Source organism: Microcebus murinus, chromosome 9 (genome assembly GCF_040939455.1).
Source record: "Microcebus murinus isolate Inina chromosome 9, M.murinus_Inina_mat1.0, whole genome shotgun sequence".
NCBI classification, from domain to species: Eukaryota; Metazoa; Chordata; class Mammalia; order Primates; family Cheirogaleidae; genus Microcebus; species Microcebus murinus.
Window position 1 is genome coordinate 39,728,639 of NC_134112.1, and position 20,750 is coordinate 39,749,388.

A 20,750-nucleotide genomic window follows, 5' to 3' on the forward strand; every position below is an offset into this window, starting at 1 on the left:
AATTTGTATTTTCCTCTCTCTGATTTTCTCAAGTAAGTTCCCCTCCTATATCTAACTTACAACATTCTTGATTAATTTATTTATCCTTTTTTTTGTAATTTTCTAAAAGCTAAATATGGTGGCAATACATTTCAACCTTGCATAGAATTATAAAAAGAAAAGCTTAAAAATGGAATAGATCCTTGGAAGTGTTAAGCGTGGGTTGGACTACTATCTGGCAGGGATATTTGAGAACTGTGGAAAAGAAGGTGGTTGAACTAAATAACTTTTAAATTATCTTTTGACTCTAATATTTCGTGGTTCTAAAATTATACTTTTCAAAGTCTTTTAGCTTATACTACTTCTCTTCAAATGATTTTCACTCAATACTAGATATTCAATGTTATTTACTAGAAGATTTCATTTACTTTGAACTCACTTTCCCGTCCCTGAAATTATTTCTTTTTATTAGCCTTATTCCTTGCCTCTTATTATAAAGGTTTGATCATTCATTTTCTAAGGCCTGCTGCCTGAGCTCCTCCCTAAAGTTAACACCTTTTTCAACACACACAAAAAATTTGAAGTAGAGAAATGTAAGATTTTTGCCCAATTCAACTCACATCTTGTGGAATCAAGACTACTTTCCAAATAATTTTAAGTACTGTTTTTCATCATTTAAAAGCAAGAATCACAAACCTTTTGTACAGGCTATATTAAACCATACTTCTGCCTCAGACATATCCAGAAGATGGCAGGAGTAAATGCAGAGACCTGCATGTGGTAAGGCTCTATTATAGTCTTGCTTCATTTTCCATTAAAATATATAATGACACTCACAAAAAAATTGACATTTAAAACTGATAATAAAACTATTGCTATTATCCAAAAAGAATTTCTGCAAGACTAATGGAACTTAATTGAAAGAAACAATTGGTTGTTCACTATCTCGACATCTTTGAGTAAGAATAAGGGCCCTCCTTCTCTCTAAATCTTGTGTTTAGACTGAGAAGGATAAGTTCTGAGAAACTTTGCAAGATTGAGTTTTTCAAAATAACCAAGACATATGATTCTGACTCATCCATCTCCTCCAACAGTATCTCTTCCTCAACAACATTCAAAAGCTACAATTCCTAGAAACCACATAATCAAGACATGGAGGATACTTATCATTAAGTATTGCATCCCCTTGGCATGCTTCCTAAAAAGAAGGTGTTTTATACCAGAAAGGGAGGACCTATCTTGAGGGCCACAAGAGTAGTACAGCAGTTTTTCACACAGTTCATCTATACATGCATTAAAACAATAGTAGGGAGAAAAGGACATTCCAAGATAGACCTATAGAGATGATTGGATGAAATTAGAGTCTGAACATAGAATTAATAATTATATATCAACCTGCTATTTTGTTTTTAGACATGATAAAATAATTTTACCAGGTAGATAGAGAAGAGATCAAAGGCTATCCAAAAAGAGAGGCTATGAGATAATTTTAGGTCTTTATAGATAGACTTCTTCTCCTTCAAGGAGGGCTAGAATGGTATGGTATGGTACTATTGAAATTAGTACAAATCTGGATGAAAATTTCAGCTTTTCTATTTACTTGTGTAATTTTTGAGGAATTTTGTAGATATGTATAGATAGCATTTGGTACATATCTGACATCTAAAATTTGAGCTATTATAATGATTACTGTTGTTTAAGAATAATTTAAAATAAAATAAAACAACTTCACAGGACCAATGGAACAATTTTACAAAAATAGCAACAATAAAAAAGAGAACATTATTATAATTACTTAGAGAAAGAACAAATTGTCACAAATTGTTTACTACAGGGACTATAAATGTAAAAAAAAAAAGCGATTTGTCATACTTAGTGTGTTCTAAGTAAATATGAACTCTAGTAAAAATGAACATAACCAGAAAATAGGATCAGATAAAGAGAAATATGATGAGAGAGAAATATATATGAAGGAGCTGAAAAAAACTATAATGGAATTTGAAATATAATAAAAATTGAAATAAAATGAAAGATAATAAAATAAGGGACATTGAGGTTAAACTTGAAATTTTTCTCTGGATTTTGAGAATAAAATTTTAAAAATTAAAATAATGTGAAAAAATAACAACTGATGTGAAGAACTGTTCTAAAACAACTTCTAAATGATTTAGAGGAAGTTTGAATTATATTACAGGTTAACAAAATGCTCACTCCTGGATATGTAAAGGGATTGATGGTAGAAGGTGATCAGGGAATGTTGGTTAAGTTTTAGATAGTATCAAAGAAGAAAATGCCTTCAACTAACTGTTTCCTTTGTTTTTTCCTCTGGTTGTATGGCATAACAAGTCCACGGTTTCAAAATTCTTTCCTTTAAGAGAGAAGAGGCTTATAATATATCTTTAGTCAATCATTATTTTATGATACTGAAAACTTGGGAAGGATTCTTTCCTAAGAGTGTTGAGGGCTTAGATGAAGTCATTGCATTATCTGAACAGGAAGATGTACCAAACTCAAGAGTCTCAGCCTGTGCCAAAGATCATATCCTTCAACGGTTCTATACTATCTTTCTTTTGAATATTAGAGCAGGGTCAGTTTTGGACTGGTCCTTTCCTCTAAAATGGTTACATGACAACTTCTATCTTACTGGTTCAATTACTCTTAAGTTTCACTCTTGCCATCTTCAGTTTACTGCTCTATCTTATCTACAAGACAGTACAAAGGAACCCTTCTGTGGCTAGGGATTTTAGTATCTTATTGTTATGCTTTGATGTTTGTAAATTTATTGTAGTCTGATTTATCAATGCCTTCCTTTAGAGTTTTTTTTGTATTCTATTTAAGAAATCCATCCAGAGTCATAAAGATAATCACCTATATTATCCTCTGAAAGCTTATTTTGTTTGATCAATTTTAGCTATACAGTCTACTAGAAAATATGTTTTTTAAGATGTGTAAGGTACCAGGGGCTTTTGCTTCCATATGGATATATAATTGCCCAGCATTGCTTACTGAAAACATAATGCCCTAAATCCAACAGTTTCCACATACTACCAACACATTTCTCATTACATTCCAATGCTATTATAACTTAAGTGTAAATATATTCACAAATCTGACTTTGTTCTCTTTACTCTGTTAAATTGATTTGTTTGTCTTTCCTTGCAGCATTACTATATTTTCTTAATTACTTTAGCTGAGTAATAAATCTTGGTATGTGAGAGAAAATTTCTCTATTTTAAAGCTTTGAAATATTTATTTGATTAAAATACCCAAAGTAATAGTGAACTTCAGTTAAAGATTATAGCCTGATATTAAATATATTTTACTAAATAAGATAAAATAAGATATGAGTCTGGATCTGTTATTGAGCACTCTGTTACTAGAAGTGCAAAGAAAGTCAGATGAAAAAATTAGGAGGTGGTTAGGGGTGACCTGTGAAAGGGCAGTTCCAGCACCAAATGGCTGTCTGGGTGACCTTCATATTCTCTTTTCTTACCAGCTTGTGAGTAAGAACCAAATCAGGTTCTTAATTTGTCATTGCCCATACCTGCTTATGTACCACCTCAGACCTCCTCAGATATCTTGAACCAATTAACTACCGGTCCTATGGAGACACCCTAGAGGTTCCCAAGAATAGATCTATTTATCCTCTTCCTCTCTAGTCTGCTTATTACTAGATAATTTCTAAGGTGGTGAAGCCACTATCATTCAACCTGCATTTGAAAGTCCATCTTTACATATGTGAAATTATTTTAAATATGGAATCAGAAATCTTCCCTTCCAATTTCAAGATTCTGTGATTCTATGTTTCCATGATTCTATGTCATGAATAGGATTATACTGAAACTATGATTCTCAAGACTACACTGCACTTCGTAATAACAGAGAATGAAGAGAAAGTTCCGTAGAACTTCAAAACCTTAATTTATCAGAATGGATCAATAAAGTCTTCAATTGCTGCCATAAACTTTGAAGTTGTAAGTGATCTGTATTTTCTCTATGCCCTTGATTTGTGTTTTGAATCACAATGGTCTGAGAAGACAAGATACTTGTGTTCTTTTGAATTAAACAAAACATGTTCCAGTCAATTGTTTCTCAATCTGGTTGATGTTATTTAAACAGGAGATAGATTAAAAAAAATTTCTTCACTCAGAAAAAAATACAATTCTGTTTCCAAGAAGAGGGAGCCGAGTTAAGTAGTCCATCTATTAAGCTGTACTCCACCTCCTCCTCATTTTCTCTTTTTTAAAAAAGAAAACTGTTTTACCCACACTATGGCCTATGACTTCAAACTGTCTTTGACTGATTGGATGCCTAACGTCTATGACAGTTGTTAAACAATGCCATTCTCTCTATAGCAGTAGTCAAAGTTATCTATAAGCCTGAAAAATAAGAGAAGAGGAAAAAATACATCAAATGTCTGAATCTAGAGTGAGTAACTGCTTTCTGTGTGTTGATTTTTTTGTCCTGTAATTTTACTAAATTTGTTTATTAGTTTAACAGATTTTTTTTGTATGTAGAGTTTTTAGGGTTTTCTAGACATAGAATCATATGATCTCTAAACAAGGATAATTTTGCTTCTATCTTTCCATTTCGGAAGGCTTTTGATTGTTCCTGCTAGTAATTCTAGTATTATGTTGGATGAAAGTGATGAAAGTGGGCATTCTTGCAAGAGATCTTAAAGGAAAAGCTTTCATTTTTTTCCATTTGATTATGATGTGAGCTGTGGGTTTTCATAAATGGCCTTTATTGTGTTGAGTTAATGTACTTCTATACCTTTTTGTTAAGAGCTTTTATCAAGACTGGATACAAAATTGTCAAATATTTTTCTGCATCTTTTGAGATCATCATGTGCTTTTTATCTGTCATTCTTTTAATGTGGTGTATCACACTGATTATTTGCATATGCTAAACCAGCCTTACATCCCAGGGATAAACCCCACCTGATTATGATATATCTTCTTTTTGATGTGTTGTTAATTCAGTTGGCTAGTATTTTATTGAGGATTTTTGCATTTATGTTCATCAAAGATATTGACCTACAGTTTTTATTTATTTTTTCTTATGGAATGAATTTTCTCTAGCTTTGGTATCAGGGTGGTGCTGGCCTTATAAAATGTGTTTTGAAATATTCCCTTTACTTCTACTTGTTGGAAGAGTTTAAGAAGGGTTAGTATAATTAGTCTTTGAATGTTTGATAGAATTCAGCCATGAAGTCATCTGATACAAAAGTTTAATATTCAAAATATGTATAGAACAGAGAAAACTCAATAGCAACCCTCCCCCCAACAGCCCAATTAGGAATGGGAAAAAGAATTGAATAGATATTTCTCAAAAATATACAAATTGCCAATCAGTATACAACATCAACATCATTAATTATCAGGGAAATGCAAATTAAAACCACAACGAAATAGTACTCATGCCTGTTAGAATAGCTATTATCAAAAAGACAAGAGATAGCAAATATTGGTGAGGATGTGGAAAAAAGGGAACACTTGTATGCTACTGGGAATATAAATTGGTACAGTTTTACTGAGGACAGTTTAGAGGTTCATCAAAGAATTTAAAATGAAATTACCCTATGATTCAGCAATTCCACTTCTGGGTATACACCCAAAGGAAATAAAATCATTACCTCAAAAAGATATTTACATTCTCATCTGCATTGCAGTGTTATTCACAACAGCCAAGATATGGAAACAATTTTAGTGTCCATCCATGGATGAATGAATAAAAAAGTGTTATATATATATATATATATATATATATATATATATATATACACACACACACACAGTAAAATATGAAATATTATTCAGCAAATGGCAGGATATGAGATCCTGCCATTTGCAACAACATGGATGAACCTGAGAACAAAGAGTACAAAGTTGCAGTAATGTAAGATGAATGTCCAGAGAACTAATGACTATAGTTAATAATACTGCATTATATACCAGAAATTTGCTAACAGAGTAGATTTCCAGTGGTCTCACCACACACACACACACACACACACACACACACACACACACACACAGAGACACACACACACTTGTTTAACTGTAGTAATCACTTCACCAGGTATATGTAGATCAAAACATATTGTACACTTTAAATATATATAATTTTTCTTTAAAAACAGGTTTACATACATAAATATATTGAAAGTCACTTAGTAGTATCTGAACTGTGCTGAGTATTTTCAAGTAACTGGATCCATTGAATGGTGCCCAATTAAAAATGAAATCATCAATTTGATGTGAATGATAATAAGCAACCCTCCTATTTTCATTATACTAAGCAAATTTGGACTTATTTATATAGGTATCTAATATAAAGTTTAAAAAGTAAATAATATATGTAGTTATGCTATACTTCTAAAAGAATAACACAATATTTAACATTAATATGGTGGACTCCTGAAATATTGTGGAGATCTTGTCTGTCATGATGGCAAGCCTACCAACACAGGTTACATACAGAGTTACAGAAATATGCATGCTTTGAGATAACTTTGGCATATTTGCAAACAATGCAATGTGTTTTCCCAGCAAATGTTAATAGCAAGTGGCCAACCTGGTATAAAAGATTCAGAACTGCTAGAAAAATCCAAAGAAACAGTGTCTAGTTATTTCTGCTAAAGCAAAAATAACTTTGCAAATTATGGTCACTTTTCATTAGGCATTCCCAGAAATTGCTACTGCTCATACATTGTCTTTAATAATTTTGGAACACAAAACTCAGCAACAACGTTTTAGCTCATGCAATTCTTCTCTAATTTCTTTAAGTAAACTAAAAGGTGACATTTACATGTGTATGCTATCAAAATTAACAGACTTAGACATGTTAGTTATCACATATAGAAAAGAATTATCATCATTAATGATACCTTGAAATAGATGTGGAAAACAATATATAAGCAATGGTTGGTGGCTGCTGAATAGAAGCTTTCTGAAGAAAAATCTAAAATGAAGTTGTAAGAGATAGAAAGACTTAACATGTAACCTGAACATTTGTACCCCTATTATATGCTGAAATAAAAAATAAAAATAAAAAACAAAGAAATAGGACTTAACCTAACACAGAGAATATAAAACAATCTACCATGTAATATCTATTAGAAATGTTTAAGTCTGATATAGTAACTTTATGCCATATTTAATATATTTCTTGATGTCAATATGTGTGGTGCATTTCTTTATTGAAGGCTAGTGTGTTAGTGTTCTCCCACACTACCAATCATAACATAGCAAGTTCACTATTCCAGACAAGAAGATACTAAATTATTTGAAGATACTAAATTTGATCCATCATTGTAATGACTCAATATGGTGTGTGATATTTGAAATTCACCAACTTTACAGTCTTGGAATGCCTCTTTTGCATAAATTTCTTTCACTTTCTTTATCCATTCTGAACAACCACTCATCTTCAAGATGCTCTGTCAGGAAAACTACAGATATGTCTTTATATATTGTGTTATAGAAAATGTACCATAAAAAGCACTTCATAGTTAAAAATTTTAATGTTGTGACACAATCTGACAACAGCCATTGGCTCTAAAACTGAAGTAAGCAACATTCTCAATTCATGACATGATGAGGAGAATAAAAAAAGTTGTGTGAGGGAAAAAAAACTATGTCAGATTTAATGTGAGGTTCTAGCGTCTGATCAGTTTTCATAAATGTACAGACAGGAAGGTTTTAAACCATTGTTTTATTTTTTACACTAACATTATTTCATCATAACTTCATATAAAAACAACAAATGTTTACAAATTCAGTTCCTTAGTTCAGATGAAAATGCTTTTTAACATTTTCAGTATTGCCTTTGTTCGATTAGCTTTTAAGGGTATTAAATTTAGTAAACTATACATTAAAATATATTAATCATAATAGAATTTTGCATAATAGTACCACTGACGACAATGAAAATACTCTTTTCTATCTTTTCCCTGTTTCCCATCCACAGCATTATTGCCCCCTGTGTAATAATAAGAGGCAACCCAATGTTGTATTCTTGACTCTACAGCCTAGAGCACTTCATATGATGATTTAACCGTGTTGGTGAAGATCAGGTTGTTCTTGTAGGGAAACTTAACTATTAGAACCTATTTTAAAGTAAAAGATCACCTTAATGTTTTCCTTAGCAATTGGATTTATATCTGAATACAGTAGGTAAACCATCTTTATTTTCCTGTAGACATGTAAGAAACAAATTTCTTAAAGATAGGAAAATTATTTAAGTAAAATAAAGATATCCATATGTATTAATATAAAATATATTTACAGTAAGTATGATTTTATTCATATATCAAAGATTATATGATCTCAGAAACTAAAATGCTGGGATAAAAAGAGTGACTATAATAAAGTGATAATATGTGTGTGCATTGTTGGCCAATAAGTTATTTTTTATCTATGTATATGATTTTCACGATATGTTTATTCTTTATTCAACTTGATTGTGTACTATGGGAAAAAAATTGATGTACATAACTGGGAAAAAAGAGAGAGAGGTGATTTTTTTCTCCCTCGACTTGTCTTATGACACACATATTTTGAAAAGCATGCGATGGTGTTTACCTAATTGCAATTTACGTAAATGGTATGAACTAAACATGTAGGATGCTATAGAATCTATAATGTAAGCTCTAACCTATTGTTTAAAAATATTAAAGCAAAATATTCACATTTTATAATACTTTTCATTCATATTTTATAATACATTTATATCATGCCTGTGAATATTATAACAGATATTTCCAAACATTTCTCAATTGCTTAATTTTGTTTTTATTGGTCATCTGCTTTTGTCAGAGCCTTACAATTACACACACTAATTAATGTGTTTGCTGTTTGATACATGGACAACTCTGATGAATATTTTAAAATTATTCTTAAATTATTTTATATTAAACACAAGTGAGTTTTTAAAAAATAAATTTGGCAGGTTTACAGCTTTGCTATAATCTCTTACAAAAGAGATTTTTATAATTAAAGTGCTGACACAATGAATGCTATAAAAGCATGAACAGCCTTGCTATAAAAATGCTTATGATTACTTTGGCTTCTTTTCCAGAGCTTGTGCTACAGAATTGCTACAGTAGGAGCAGTTGTGCTTTACATAGGATCCTTATCTGCTTATCAGATGCTATTTTTACATTATTGCTGAAACTTTTTCCTCCTGTACTTAAAGTGGCATTCACTTTTTATTTTCATCCGGGAAGATAGCTTATAATGAGCCATCTCAATTAAGCTGAACTTCAAGATGTCCAACTTTTCAATAAAATAATAAATTGGATTTGACTGCAACTGACTTTGACATGTGCCGTCATGCCCTATCAAGCCAAAGTCATTTTACCACACTTGTAATCCACTTGGAGTTTGGATGAAAAACTTACCAATACATTTTCAGGAAATTAAGAAATGTTTGAAATAAAGCAGTTAAGTGATAGTTCTTCTACTGAAACACATTCTACTGTCCCCGTAGCATGATGAGACAATAACCAGCATGGATTTAAGAGGTTTTCAGGGAGTATGCGGCTCTAATGTGAGGAGAACAGAGGTTTTCAGGGACTAAGGTGGCTTAATGTGAGTAAAGCCTGATAGCCTAGACTGAATTGAGAAAACAATTCTGGATTTCCAGAAGTCAAATAATTTTCACCTCCAAAATATTAGCAATAAACAGCTTGCTAATTTAGCCTCAGTTGTAAAGTGTATTGACTAGAAATGGCCATGTTTATTGACCAACTAATTTTAAGGGATTATTTCTTTGATATGACCTTACTCACGTTAGTCAATACTTTTCAGTTCTAGGATCCTGCTTCTTTTTTTCTTTCTCTTTTTTTCTAGAATGTATCAGTCATTGTTATTGGGTTTTCTGCAAACCAAATATGAAGATGTTGTATATATATAAAAATGTATAGAAATATGATGTTATATATCAACCTGAAAGTATTCAGACAGTGAGTATGTTGGGGACCAGGGAGAGGTATGAGTCAGAAAACAAGGTTGTTAATTGAAACACTAAGCTAGGAAAAACTGTGTATGCAAATAGGCATTTACACCAGGCAAAATACCCCAATGAACTCAGCGGGGTCGAGTGTGGGACTTGGGAGAATTAGGGCAGTTAGTGTTAGTGTTACACCTCAGAGTAAAACCTTCTATTCTGTTAATTAGGGTACCCCCAGCATAATGTGTGTCTACCCACCTACTCATCCTAATGTAAAGCCATCTACCCACATATATGCAGAGCTCCATCAATGTTCCTATCCTCTCATTTTAAACTATGCATGAAAAGGTAAATCACTAGGTATCTGAGAAATGGATAAAAAACATTGCTTTACCACACAGGAAAATTGGCCCACAGAAAATTGAGCTAGTCTAGGAAAGAGTAGAGTTTTAGACATGCATGTATGCATTCATATACACATACACATACACACAGAGATATCCTCTGTGTACGTGTATATGTATATGTGGAATTCTCTAAGGTATTTGATAAGATTATGCATCTAAAATATATAATATCATAATATATATATATATGATGCAAAACTTAGTAAAATACTTGGAAGGTAAAACCAAAGTAATGTCTCAGAAGATATAATAAAATAGAGGAATAAAATTTGAGCAACACTTATAATTTAGAGGAATTTTTTGTAATACTAGACCTAAAGATAACGTATAAAAATCTAAATTTGGGCCAGGCACGGTGGCTTGTGCACTCTGGGAGGCCGAGGCGGGCAGATTTCTTGAGGTCAGGAGTTCAAAACCAGCCTGAGCAAGAGCGAGACCCCGTCTCCACTATAAATAGAAAGAAATTAATTGGCCAACTAATATATATAGAAAAAAATCAGCTGGGCATGGTGGCGCATGCATGTAGTCCTAGCTACTTGGGAGGCTGAGGCAGTAGGATCGGTTGAGCTCAGGAGTTTGAGGTTGCTGTGAGCTAGGCTGACACCAGGGCAGTCACTCTAGCCTGGCCAACAAAGCGAGACTCTGTCTCAAAAAAAAAAAATCTAAATTTGAAAATAATTAAACCAACTTCTTAGCAGTTAGCAGAACAATAAAGAACAAAAAGAATAATCTTTTAAAAAAATTTTGCATGCACATTTCATCGGTTAGCTGATTTTCTCCAACCATCGATAATTTCTCAGTGTTAGTAGTGAAGTATGACATAGATCTATTAAATTAAATGTTGATAAGCTATTTATTTCAAATTTTACTTTTTGGAATAATTTTCTCATTATATGCTCATAAAGTTACGTAAAGATACTCCTTATTCACCAAAATAATGTTAAAATATCTCTAAATTCTTCATATGGAATAAGAGAGGGAGTTTTCTAGATCATGGGTCAGCAAATTACATTTGCAGACCAAATCCAGCCTACTGCCTGTTTGTGTAGAGAGAATTTTATTAGAATACAGCATATACATTCATTTACATAAATAGCATATGCATTCATTTACATAATAGGCATATTGTCTATTGCTGCTTTTGTGCTACACTGGCAGAGTTTAGTAGTTGCAGAAGAGGCTGCCTAGTCTGAAAAGCTGAAAATACTTATTATCTGGCCCTTTTTAGAGAAAATGTTTGCCAATCCCTGATCTAGATATGTGGTTCTCAAAGAGTGGTCCCCCTTACCTGGAAACTTCTTAGAGATACAAATTCATAGGCCCCACACAGAACTGCAGTGTCAGAACTTTTGGAGGTAGGGCCCAGCAGTCTGTTTTAACTAGTTTTCCAGCGATTCTAATGCACATTCAAGTTTGAGAATCACTGCCTATGGCAAAGGTTGGTAAATTGGCCTGTGGGCTAAATCTGGTCCACCTTCTGGTTTTTGTATGCCCCCAACCTAAGAATGTTTTTTATATTATTTTACTGTTGGAAAAAATAAATCAGAAGGAGAGTAATATTTTAGAACTCTTCAAAATTATATGAAATTCAGATTTCATTGTGCATAAGATTTTATCAGAATCCAACCATATTCATTTGCTTATGTGTTGTGTATGACTATCTTCACACTACCATGACAGAATTGAATAGTCATAACAGATATCATAGGGCATATAGAGCCTAATACATATTTGCTATCTGGCATTTCATAATTAAATTTCCCAACTCCTGACTTAGATCATTATCAAAGTGTATTTTATTGTGCCATTGAATTAGAAAAATAAGGGACCTTAGGAAGTAGAAATTTACACATTGGGGGAACTGCTCCCTCTGAGATGCTATCAAGTGTCAGCGTGGAGTCAAATCTGCAGACATGTGGGGAATGCTAACACCAAGGCTCTGTATTCATTAGGGTTCCTAGGCTGCTAAGAAGAACTGGGAAGGAACAAATTAGGTGGAGAAAAATAATAAGCAAATAACAAGTAAGCAAGCAAGCAAGCAAGCAAGCAAGCAAGCAAGCAAGCAAGCAAGAAAGAAAGAAAGAAAGAAAGAAAGAAAGAAAGAAAGAAAGAAAGAAAGAAAAGAAAAATAGCAATACCAGCAGGAATTAAAACCTATCACTTTTAATCCGAAGTTCTAAAGAGTGGAAGGTTGTAGCAGGTGTAAAATCTTGATCTTCACTTTATTTTCTTGCTTCATCCACAAAGCCTATCAAGTGGCCAGTTAAACATTCTCAAAACATATTTGAATATTCTAATGTTGGGAAGGTTATGCATAAAGAATTGGTTTTTAAAGGACATGGATTTAAAAAAGTCAAAAAAAAAGCTAGAGACTAATGAACAAATGCTGTGAAATCCCCCTACCTCATCCAAACTAATAAAACCTTCTTGAGCATGATTCAGAGTATTTGAACTCCCAAGTATTGAAATTCTTGAGAATTTCACAGGCATCCATGGCTCATCTCGCACTTGCATGTAATGGTTGCTATGGGTGACCCAGAAATGAAACCAATCATGGCACTGTAATTTAAAACTAAAACAGCTGGCAAAAATCTTTCCTCTCAGAGCATGTTGTAGAAGTAAATGAAAAGGTCAGGAAACTTTTCATTTGCTTCTGTGATAACATGGACTACTTGAACTAAGGAACATATTAACGTTTCCTCTGAAGCTTTCTATTATGTGTCAGGAGCCCCATTCCAGGACATCACACTGGAGGTGATAGAAAAAGACAGATGATAGAATGAAACGGTTGGTCCTAACACAAAATAATCAGGCATCTTTATATTTCCACTTTACATTATAACAGGAAACCTGATTAGATTCTGTGGTTTTACCTAAAAATAAACCTGGCTCAGGAGGAAGTTTTTTTCTATATGCGCTGATTCTTATTATAAAAGAATTTTTTTTTTAAAGGCACAAGCACATCTTCACAGAATACACTTTATACTTCTCATATTAGAATCCAATAAGCTCCAGAAGAGAGTTTCCACATATTATCTCAGATGTTTAAACTATGACAGTAATACATTTTTTTTTCTTAGAAGAGAAATCTCCATTTGAAATTCTTGATTATGACTTATTACAAAAAAAGGTAAAAATGAAATTTGACTATTAAAAATATTGAAAAACTTTAAATTTAAAATCAGAATAATGATTCTACTAACAAGACTCTCTTTACAGAGTATGAAATAGAATCTAAAATTCATAGAAAAGACTAGGATGTAATCTTAGGTTCTAGCTGAAAGTGGTCTCTAAATCAATGGTGTTTCGATTAGTTACGTGTTTTTGCTAGCTAAGAGGAAATAGTCCATAAAACAGTATTGTAATTTTAAAAATGCCATAAAGAATTCTGGAGAAATAAGATTAATACACTGAATTCCAGATAAATTTCAAGTATAATGTAAGATTTATATAAAAATCTAAGATGTAAATGGACTAGACAAAAATGTGTATGAACACCTGGAAAATCAGGGAATGGGAAGCCTTTTTAATTAAGATTCAAAATTCAGAAGTCATATATATCCAATAAAGTACTAATAACCAAAACCTATAAAAAATTCAAGTAAATCAGCAAGAAAAAATTCAAACAATCTCATTAAAAAATGGGCAAAGACATGAATAGAAGCTTTCCAAAAGAATATACACTAATGACCAATAAATAAACAAATAAATGCTCAATGTCACTAATCATCAGAGAAATGCAAATCAAAACCACAATGAGATATCACCTAACCACAGTGAGAATGGCTTTTATTAAAAAGTCCCCAAACAATAGATGTTGGTGTGGATGTGAAGAGAAAATAACACTTATACACTGTTGGTGGGACTGAAAACTAGTGCAACCTCTATGAAAAATAATGTGGATATTCCTCAAAGAACTACAAGTAGACCTACTATTTGATCCAGCAATCTGGGTATTTATCCAATGGAAAAAAAGTCACTTTAACAAAAAGATACTTACACTCGAATGTTTATTGGAGCACAATTTACAATCGTAAAGATGTGGAATCAACCCAAGTGCCTATCAATTCATAAGTGGATTAATAAAATGTGGTATATGTATACCATGGAGTACTACTCATCCATTAAAATATGAATCAATATCTCTTGCAACAATCTGGATTGAGCTAGAGGCCATTCTCCTAAGTGAAGTATTACAAAAATGGAAAAACAAACACCACATGTACTCACTATTAAATTGGAAGTAATCAATCAGCACTCATGTGCACAGATGGAACTAAAACTCAACAGAAATCATGCAGGTGGGAGGGACGATGGGTAAAATCATACTTAACGGGTACAATGTACATTATTTGGGTAATGGGCACACTTTCAACTTTTACTCAAGCAGTACAAAAGCAATCCATGTAATTAAAACATTTGTACACCCATAGTATTCTGATATAAAATATTTTTAAAAAATCTGTGCCATAATGAATATCAGAAAACAAATGACAAACTTTAAAAACATATTCAATTCATACTGCAAAGAAGTAATATCTCTAAGATATAAAAATGATAATCAATTAATAGAAAGTACAAATAGACCAACAAATAGAAAGTATAAAAGGACATATGTAGAAAAGGCAAAAAATAAAAATGACAAGAAGCTCATTCTCTTATAATGAGAGAAATGAAAACTGAAATGATACAGAGATTCTATTCCCTTCCCCATAAAACTGACAAAAATTCTGAAGTTTGATATCATACCTTGTTGGGAGAAAAATAGATAATCTCACCCTGTGGGCAATACTATCAATTGTTAAAACAACCTGGAGTTGAGTTTCTGAATCAGTGCTATTCTCTCCTCCCAGGTAACATTTAGCAATATCTGTAGACATTTTTGGTTGTCACACCTGGAAGAGGGTTGCTACAGGTATATAGCAGGTAAAGGCCAAGGATGCTGCTTGACATCCTACAATGCACAGGACAGCCTTCCACAACAAAGAATTATCTGTCCCAAAAGGTAATGGTGTTGGTGTTGAGAAACCTTGCTCTAGATTGTAATTCCATAATATTGCTTAAATATTATGTAGTATACATAATATAGCCATCACATCCAGGAATTTATCCTCCAGTGGCAAATAAATGCTATGTACTCAGGATTATTCAATGGTTAGTCAATGAAATTAATGAGGCACAATGTGTCATAGAAAAGAAAACCTTGAACAACCATAATATTAACTAATAAGCATTGGCTAAATTTTGATGGATCCATATGTATCTGTAAAATGAATAGAGATGAACTCTATGTTTCATTAAAGAACCCTCTCTAAGATATATTATTAGATGAAAAAATTACAGTGCTGATCAGTGGTCTATAATATGCTAACATTGATATTGGAAAAAGGGAAAATAAATATCTCTGTTCATGTTCTTTATGCTTTTATGGAATAAGAAAGCTCCAGAAAGATTCAGACCACTGAAAGGAGAATGCTTGATTTCAGTCCCACTAAGCTTCAGAATGGAAAGTGAATGCCAGCTCTTTATGGAATGAGAGGAATGATCAATTATTTGCTGAAAAGTGTCCTTCAAGAGAGAAGGAATAAATTACAAATGAAGGAACACATCAGATTTTTGACTGTGTTGTCAACCTACACAAATCAAACATTTTTGTTTTTATTGTGTTTTAACATATATTTGCTGTGCCCAGTGGCCGTTCCATGTATCTTCATTAGAGAACCGATTTTACCAGGACAGCTAAGAAGGGAAACTCAAAACATTCTCCCAAATAATTCTGAGACATCCAAGTAAAGGGGAACAAAGGACAACTATGAATAATTCCACATACATGGAATGAATTTTAAGTCACTGGATGTGTGAAAATTGGCAATTAAAGTGTAGGCAAATCTTGTAATAGTAATTATTTTTAACATTAGCCACAATCAGTGAGAAAATAACAGAGAATGATTTTCTTCACAGTTCCAACTTCCAAGATACACTGCTGTGTGGTGTTTCTTCCAAGCTTTAATAAGAAATATGATGATAAATGGCCCCTGCTAATGTTTTTAAGGCAGCCAAGATTAGATGATAGAGTTTTTGATAATAATTGTGTATTAGATGGAAGGAATTTGAGCATGCAGAGAATGACAAAAGAGCTACTATTGGTTTTGAAAGATATTGTCTAAGCTAAAGTTATTTTTTAACCTTGGTTTCCTTATTGTCAGAACCATAAAAGATAATTTCCTTTCTCCTATTTCCACTTTTCCCAAAATAAGTTGTCATGCACTTGAATTTTCAGTTGCCTACTGTATCAAAGGACTTACTACTTTTTAAAATTTTCTTGATGGAGACACCATGCATTTATTGTAATAATTAAAACTTTGAGGTAATGAAATAAAAATGATGACACATGTTAATTGTCCTACTACTCAGTTATAGTATGATAAAGAATAGCTTGTTTCATTGCAGGTTATGTTGATATCTAGCAATTATTTTGATTAAAAATAATGCTATCTTGACAGCTACACATGACCTTATGATAAAACTAAATATATATTCATTTGCTATATTTTTCAAAGGAAAGAGGGGGTTTTTTGTTCCTAAAAGAGCATGTGAATTATTGATTCTTTAAAACCACTACCTACATCCTCTTCAATACACTAATTTGCAACTATAATCTACTGTACCTATTAGATAACTGAAACTAACTTCAGTTTGAAAACAAACATTTCATTTCTTTAGATTCAATCATAATTATTCCTGCCCAGATATCATTCAGACTGATTCTGTTGACACATTTATCACTACAGAAGCTGTTTTTGAAACCAGGGAGAACAAGATGGTACCGTCAAAGTGGACAGCCAACAGCATATGCACAGACTATTCAAAGCAGCAAATCCCTGTTATGTCTTTTACAAATGACAGTAATCGCTACTTCTGAATCACCATGTTAGTAGAAATGGGAAAGAAAAAATGTTAAAATATTTTTAAAAACCAAGCAGATTTTCTTCTCAGCAAGAATTACATTACAATTCATTGAGTGTGTTAAAAGCAGTATTTATTGGTACATTGGTATATTTATTGGTACCTTGGTACATTTACTGATGAGATAAGCTATCCTACAGCCAGGATCCTCTAGAGTAGAAGGCTTCCTCTGTTGCTTAGGCATGCTGCCTGAGCTAGAGATGTCCTTTTAAATAGTGCAGGAGCCTTGCTTCCCTCTGTGAAGTCCTATAGACTAACATCAAGGAGCTGACATTTAACTAACAAATTTTCACTGAGATCAATGATTTGAGTCAAGTGGCATAAAATGACTTCATAGTGCTTAGAAATTGAATCCAAGAATCAAACTATGCTGAACAGCAGCCTTCTGGGCCTGCTTTATATCCATGTCAGAAGTTCAACTTTTCTTTTACTGGGGGACTTGAAACTAATGCTCTGCATGATAATTTCTGTATTCTTATTATTTTATCAATTCCTTATGCAAATGGGAATTTTTGAGCCTGAAAACTATAACATTATTAAGAGAACAAATAAATGTACAAATTGCATATGTTCTAGATAACCATACAACACAGATTCTTGAATTAGGTACTCACAATGCCTAGATCACTTGATGATAATAAAATTGCAAAATTAAGAAATCAATGTATACTATCTCCTATTTTTTTAATTTTGATCCCATTAACTTTTCAATTTAACTTTTGAGATAATTGTGATTCAATGTAGGTAAGAAATAACAGAGAGAGATCCCGTATACCCTTCACCCAGTTCTCCTCCATGATAAAATTTGCGTGACTGTTGTATAGGATATTGGCATTGATTCCATCCATCTATCTTACTCAACTTTCACTAGTTTTAGATGCACTCATTTCTGTATTCGCCACCATAGTCAAGCTAAAGAACCACTAGCATCATCACTAGCATCTATTGTGCTGCCTCTTCATAACCACGTTATCTCATTCCATCCCCTGGCCCATCCCTAACCCCTGGAAACCAATAATATAGTCTTCATCTATATAACTGTGCATTTCAGGAATGTTGTATAAATGGAATAATATAGTATGCAACGTTTTGGGGTTGGCATTTTTTACTTAGCACAATTATCTGAATATCTATCCAAGTTGTTGCAAGTACCAATATTTCCTTTCTTTTTGTAGCTGAGTAGTATTTTATGATATGGATGCATCACAGTTTGTTTAACAATTTACCTATTGAAGGGCACTTCTTTTTTTTTTTTTAACATTTTGTGCTATTACAAGTAGACCTACTGGGAACATTTATGTACATGTTTGTCGTGTACATACTTTTGTTAAATGTCTGAGGTGATGGATACCCTAATTACCCCAATTTGATTAATTCACATTGTATGCCTGTATTAAAACATCACACATACCTTATAAAGATATATAGCTACTCTGTAACCATAATAATTAAAAATAAAAACATTTTTTTTAAAAATGATTTCATTTGTCTGTGATAAATGTTCAAGAGTGCAATTGCTGGGCCATGTAGTAATTACATGTTTAGTTTTGTAAGAATTTGCCAAACTGCTTTCAGAGTGGTTGTATCATATTACATTCCTATCAGCAATTTATGAATGAACCAGTTTTTCTATATATCTTCTCCAACATTTGGTGTTGTCATTTTAAAAATTTTTAGCTATTCTAATAGATGTGCAGCAATGTTATTATAGTTTGTTTGTTTATTTATTTATTGTCTTGCTATGCTGCCTGGGCTGGTCCCAAGCTGCTGACCTCAAGCAATCCTCTTTCCTTGGCCTCCCAAAGTGAGCTGGATTATAGACATGAGCCGCTGCACCTGACCACTCATTGTACTTTAAATTTGCTTTTCCCTAATGGATTTTATATGTTTATATGCCAACTTTAAATCCTGTTCTGTGAAATGACTGTTCATTATGTTCCCCCATTTTCTAATTAGATGGTCTGTTTTTCATTGTTGAGTGTGCAAGTTCTAAACACTAGTTCTAGATACTAGTCCTTTATTGAATACATCATTTGAAAATACTTTCTCTGAATCTGTAACATATTTTCATACTCTGCAGAGAGAAAATGATGCCATTTCAGTTCACACAGCAAAAGATTTTAATTTCAAAGAGGTTCAATCTATCAATTTTTTCATTTTATGGATTATGATTTTGGTGTCAAATGTAAATATTCTTTGTCTAGCCCTAAATTCTGAAGGTTTTCTTTTATTACTTTTCAAAAAGTTTTATAGTTTTACATTTAAGTCTATGAGACATTTTGGGTTACTTTTTGGATAAGGTGTGAGGTTTACATGAAGATTTACTTTTATACTTATTGCTCTAGCATCACTGCTTAAAAATTAATTCATTGAATTGAATCTATTAAACTGATTTTGTAACTTTGTAAAAAAATCAGTTAGGCATATGTGTGTGAGTCTATTTCTGAATTCTCTATACTGGTCCATTAATCTCTGTGTCTATCTCTCCACCTATATCCCACTATCTCCATTACTAGATCTCTGTAATAGAGAGAGAAACAGAGTAATAGAGATAGAATTTGCTCTTCTTTTTCAAGATTGTTTTAGCTGTTCTAGGGCCTATGTCTTTTCATATATGTTTTAGAATATGCTTTTCTTATGTCTACAAAAACCCTTGCTGAGATTTTGATAGAAATTTGATTAACCTATAGTTCAATGCTTCTTTTTATTTTGAGTGTGCAGGCTTGGCTCAGCTCTTTGCCTAATTTAAGGTCCCTGATTCTGTTATGGGAATATACCTTTTATGCGTCTACTTAATTAGAAATTTAGGTAAGGAAAGAGACTATGTTCATTGGTGAAAAATGAAAAACTAAAGAAGTGGAAGATAAAACCCTGAAATAAAAATTTCAGTGAGTTAGTGTTTTCAGCTAAATTTATCAACCATGTTAGAGAGTAAAGATGGTGTATTGGTCAGCTCAGGCTGCCATAAAACTGGAGGCTCAAACAACAGAAATGTATTTTCTAAGAGTTCTGGAGATTGGCAGTTTAAGATTAAGGTGCAGGCAGGGTTGATGTCTAGTGAAGGCTCTCCTCTCGGGTTGCAGATGGCCTTATCTTGCTTTGTGCTCAATGGCCTTCCTAGGGAATGGGCACATGGAGAGAGAACAAGTTCTCTGTTGTCTCTTATTCTAAGGACACCAAGCCTATCAGATCAAAGTCTCATCCTGCTGGTGAGAGCTTCGACACATGAATGAGGAGGGCACAAACGTTCAGTCCATAACAAATGGAATAATTAAATGACTCCAGAAGATTTGCAATAATTGCTACTACTTTTGTGGTGTGTAACATAAACTGTCCTAAGTATTTTATAAGTGATGACTCCGGTAATCCTCAGGATTCTGCTAGGAGATAGGGGCCTTATTATTATCCCCATTTATGAGTAAGAAACTGAGGCCTGGATAGCCT